We start from the raw sequence: 5,795 nt of genomic DNA, 5'->3' as shown, positions 1-5,795 counted from the left end.
GCCTTGGGGTCTTTATTTCCAGGAGAAAAGATCTTTTATGCATTTGGGACAGCATAAAGCATGCTCGCTCACAGCTCGCTCCTGCACCTTGCTTGTTGGTTTCTCCTGACCCCCAGAGCAAGAAGGTGGTGGTTTTGATAGCAAAGGAGAATTAAGCTAGCTGGACTGAGGAGAGGGATCTCATTCGTGGGAACTGTGTAGAAAATTAGAAACTGTCCCACTGACCGACTAGCTATTAATGTGCATCAGTCTCCTAGCCTGATTCTGAAATAAATTGTGATGCTATGTCACCAAGATTAGCTGTGAATTTAATGTTTTCTACATAGTGCCCAACAGATGAAGGAAGATTTCCAACTTGAGATTTTCTCTCTTGGATTTGAATAATAAATTGGTTTGTCACTTCTTTAATTGTCCCAGATTGAGGTTTCATGTCTGGTTTTGTCAGTACAGCATGACAGTGCCAGAAACTGAAGGGTCCAGGGATGTTGCTTGCAGTAGAATGTTGAATTATTTTTGAAGTTTTTGTCTCGTAGAGCAGCACAGCAGTATGTTGAAAGGATAGACCTGGCCTACAGTTTTGGTTTTTCTGGTTAATTGTTCTATTGATGATATGATGAAAGTTGAAGTGGAGGGAGACAGATGGACTGTCATATGTGTAGCCACCACTTGTGACACCTGTGTGCCATCATCAGTGCCAGTTTGAGTTCTGGCTCCTGTATTTCTGATCCATCTCTTTGCTAATGTTCCTGGGAGCCAGCTTATGATGGTCCAAGTACTTGGGTCCCTGCTGCCCACATGGGAGAACCAGATGGAGTTCCAGGCTTCTGGCTTCAACCTGGCCTGACCCTGATGATTGTGGGCATCTGGGGAGCGAACCAGCAGATGGAAGATCTCTGTTTCTCCCCATCGTTCTGCCTTTTGGTTCTTTTTGAGTCATGGAAGTGGGGGAGCACCAACAGAGAAAGGAATGTATGTGAAGTGGCTCAATCGCAAGGGCTCAACTTCTATTTTCTAACTGGTTTTTCTCCAAAGTAGTCACTGATGCCGCTCCATGGCCCCAACCAGATATTTTAGGATTGGTCAAGGTGAATTTAGAAGCAGTGATCTTAGCTTAATTGTGCTTACAACTCAATTTACAATGACTTTGGAAGTTGTCAACAGTAACAAGTTTTAAAGTCTTCCATAGGTTATGGGCGCAGATCCAAGCATCAACAGTGGCAGCATCCGTTTATATAGCCGCATTGAGGGAGAATTAGTTTGTGTTCAAGTTTATCGTAATCACTGGCTGGGAGTCTGTAACGTGTTGGAAACTTTCTACCTGGTGCCATTTTGCTCAGAGATTGTTTTACATACACTTGTAGGGAAAGGGCAAGAAATAAGTTGCTGTGTTGTGTTTTGTCCCATACCACATCAGGAAGTGAGACTCTACACTTGGAAATGGCTAGACTTTGGTCTTTTGTAACTCTGAAACTACAGCATATGAAATAATTTAATGCGACTTTAATAGTAGTCACAGTCTCATAGGCAAAGCCTGGCTTCTTTTAAAAGTTGAGAAATCTAAAAATTGAAATAGGTAGGTGTTTTTGTTTTATGAATTTCAAACCAGACGTCTATAAAGAAATTGGTACCATTGGATAACAAGTTGGTTTTCAAGGACCTAGCAGAATAGCACATCTGGTTTTAAAACCTAAAGGCCTCAAAAAATACTGCCTATCTGTATCTGAATCCAATTATGCTATTCACTGGCCTGTCCAAATCTGATCATGCCACTCACCTGGGTCCCTAAGTATGTGTTAACTAATGACTGCCAACCCCCAAGTATTTTTTTTTTTTTTAAAAGACATGTATTTATTTGAAAGGCAGAGTTGCAGAGACAGGGGAGAGGCCTTCCATCTGCTGGTTCACTCCCCTAAATACCTGCAGTGGCTGCAGCTGGGCCAATCAGGAGCCCAAGCACTTGGGCCATCTTCCACTGCTTTCCCAGCCTTAGCAGAGAGCTGGATTGGAAGTGGAGCAGCCAGGACTTGAACCGGTGCCCATATGGGATGTTGACGCTGCGGGCAGCAGCTGTACCTGCTACTGCACAGCACCTCCCTGTCACACCCCAAAAGTATTTTAGAACTTGGAGTCACCAGGGTGAAGTCTGGATAGGAAAGAGGACGTCCAGCTGTGATGCTGGACAAGCAAGCCTGTGTGTGGGATGCTAAAGACCTAAGAATTTTACCCTATTTCAAGCCATTCTGTGAAATCCGCAGGTCCAGATGTACCCAGCCTGGTTGTAGTCTTGTCAACATTCATTCCCAAATCCAGCACCCATCAGTGTTTCTGTAGGGGCTTAACACTGGGTGTTGGTCTGGGGCCTCAATAGAGGTTACAGCGGCATGGAGCTGAGGAATTCTAAGAAACTTCAGAGTACAGCTTGTAGCTCTGATTTCTGGTGCTTGGAGTCACCTGAGGAGCGCCTAGTTTCACAGTTTCTAGTGGTTTTAGGCTAGAGCCCAGGAACATGCATTTTATAAGCACGGCTCTTCATGAGTGGTGATGCACTGTGTGTGTGTGTGTGTGTGTGTGACTGAGGACTAGGGGAAGGAGAACATACCAGTATGTGCAAGACTTTTGAGTGGAAAAAAAGGCCATTTAAATTTAAGTTCTTTCACGTTGTTTGAAAGGCAGGTATAGAAGGCCATCTCAGATGCCAGCAACATGCAGGACTGGGCCAGATGGAATCCAGGGCCCAGGAACTCCGTCCAGGTATTCCAGGTGGGTGGCAGGTCCCCAAGTACTTGAGCCATCTCCTGCTGCCTCTCGGTGTATGTATTAGGAAGATGGATGAGAAGTTCAGAATGGATGAGAACTAGAACCAGGCACTCTGATACAGCATGTGGGCATCCCAAGAGGCAGTTTAATTGCTACACCAAAGGGTGCCCCATAAAAGGCTATTTTCTGGAACTGGAAAGGAATACAATAGCAAAACATATGTGTGAATCTGCTTAGCAGGTGATATTTCCCAATATAATGAAGGATTGTCACATCAATGAACCTGGTTTAGTATGGGAGCAGATGGCACGTATTGAACTTTTACTGGGGGATGGCGCTGTGGCGCCGGCATCCCATATGGGCCCAGGTTCGAGTCTCTGCTGCTCCACTTCTGATCCATCTAGCTCTCTGCTGATGTGCCTGGGAGGGTGTAAGAGGATGGCCCAAGTGCTTGGGCCCCTGCACCCACATGAGAGACCTGGAAGAAGCTCCTGGCTCCTGATTGGCTCAGCTCCAGCTGTTGGTGGCTAATTGGGGAGTGAACCAGTGGATGGACGACCTCTCTCTCTCTCTCTTTGCCTCTCCTTCTCTCTCTGTGTAACTCTGAATTTCAAATTAAATAAATATTTTTTAAAAGTTAAAAACTTTTACTGGTTAGGACATGGGAGCAGTTTAACAAACAATTTAGAAGATTTTAAGAAAAATGAATTCCATTTATTGTTTACTTATTCTGTGCTGTGTGTAAAAGTTAACTCCAGGTGAATGAAACACGAACTTCAGGTTGTTCATAAGATGTATATGAAACTTGTTGACCTTGAAGGGCAAGCAAAGCTTTGTTAAAATGGATAGGAAAAACACTAAAAGAAAAACCCAGGAGTAGGTGTTCAGCAGTTGAGTTGCCACTTGGGATGCCAGCATCCTGCATCAAAAAAAAAAGGGGGGAGGCACAGGTTTGAGTTCTGCCTTTGGTCATCCAGCTTCCTGCCAGTGCCTGCTCTGGGAAGGCAGCACGTGGTAACTCAAGTACTTGGGTCCCTGCCACTCATGAGGTACTCACATACGGGGCTCCTGGTCTCAGCCTGACTCAGCCCATTGCGGGCATTTGGGGAGTGAACGAGTGGAGAACTTGTTCTCTCGTCCCTCTAGCTCTGCCTTTCATATTAGTAAAAGCATTACTTTTAATGTGTGTGTATGTAGCTATAAATAAATTGTGAATCTCGAAAGTGTATCTTCAGCTACATAAGCAGTGAGGCACTTGAGATGAAGAGGCAGCCCCCATGCACAGGTTAACCCCCCCACACACACACACACAAGTACCCGTCTTGGCCCAGGCTGGGAGCCAGGAGCCCACTCCAGGTCTCCCCCATGAATGGCAGGAAGCCAACGGCTGGAGCCTTCACCTGCTGCACCCAGGATGCACTTCAGCAGGAAGCTGGAACCCCAGCCCAGGCACTCCAATGTGGGTCGTGGATGTCTTAGCTGGAATCTTGCTGGGCCAGACAGCTGCCCCTCCGTGGACTTTCTGAAGTAGCCTCGTGTGTGTAAGTGTATGAAAACTTCTAAGTTTATCTTACTTGAATGAGTTAGAGAGCGAGCTTCCACCTGCTGGCTCACTCCCCAAACAGCCACAAAGGCCAGAGCTGAGCCAATCAGGAGCCAGGAACTTCTTCCAGGTTTCCCACGCGGATGCAGGGGCCCAAGTACTTGAGCCATCTTCTGCTTTCCTAGGTCATAGCAAGAAGCTGGATCAGAAATGGAGCCGCCAGGACCTGAACTGGTGCCCATATGGGATGCTGACACCACAGGCGGCAGCTTAACTTGCTACACGACAGCGCCAGCCCCAAAACTTTATCTTTACCTAGGAAATTCGATGGAAAAGTTAGAACAGAGGTTGCCAATCAAGAAGGAAGACCAGTTAAGTTACCAGCAATGTAAACATCACTAGGTTGGGGTGGAATGGTGGGTTCACAAAAACCCATTAGAGAAAGGTGCACACAAGGAGCATATCACACAGGGTTAGGGTGAACCTGCCAGGCATCAGAGATCACAGAAAGAACTAACTGAATGCAAAGCTTTGTTGAATGGGAAAAAGAGCGATGGAGACCATTTGAGTAACGGTCACCAAGTTTGTGTGACAGGAACCTGACATGCAGAACTGTCCACAGCCTGGGAAACAGGCACCCTGAATGGTTCTAGCCTCATTCCCACTTAAGCGGAGGCGCAGGGAGCGAGAACTGGAGACCGCAGCAGAGGCAAGACTGAGGGGAAGCACTGAACACGGTGAGAAGGTCCAGTCTGAAACGCAGGTGCAGGAAGGGTGGTAACCACTGTTGGTCACGTGGGCTTTATGGGTGGGCCCGAAGAATTGTGTGTCCTAACCAATCCGCTCAGTGAATTCTGCCTTTCTCAAGGTTCCTCACTTGCGCTTTGGAGGGAATAGGCATCTCCTCTCAGCCCCACATGTGGCCGCATCTTGGGATTTTCAAGATTTCTTTTCATGTTCCTTTGGGATTCCTCGAGAGTTTTGTACTTAGTTGGATTTATTTTGTAGAAATCCAGACTTGAGAGAGTGGAAAGCACAGCATTTACTTTTTTTTTTTTTTTTTTTTTTTTTTTTTAGTTTATTTGACAGGTAGAGTTACAGACAGTGAGAGAGAGACAGAGAGAAAGGTCTTCCTTCCGTTGGTTCACTCCCCAAATGGCCGCTATGGCTGGTGCTGCGCCGATCCGAAGCCAGGAGCCAGGTGCTTCTTCCTGGTCTCCCACGCGGGTGCAGGGTCCAAGCACTTGGGCCATCCTCCACTGCCTTCCCGGGCCACAGCAGAGAGCTGGACTGGAAGAGGGGCAACCGGGACTGAAACCCAGTGCCCATAGGGGATGCCGGCACCGCAGCCGGAGGATTAACCAAGTGAGCCACGGCGCTGGCCCCAGCATCTACTTAAGATCCTTAAACAGTAGGGATCTAATGTAAACACAGTCGTTGGTTCTTTTTTTTCCCCAGGACTTGCAGGAGAAGCATCCAGAAAGTCATTTTTGGG

This window comes from Oryctolagus cuniculus, chromosome 6, assembly GCF_964237555.1.
Source record: "Oryctolagus cuniculus chromosome 6, mOryCun1.1, whole genome shotgun sequence".
Classification (NCBI taxonomy): Eukaryota; Metazoa; Chordata; class Mammalia; order Lagomorpha; family Leporidae; genus Oryctolagus; species Oryctolagus cuniculus.
This window is presented reverse-complemented; position numbering follows the sequence as displayed.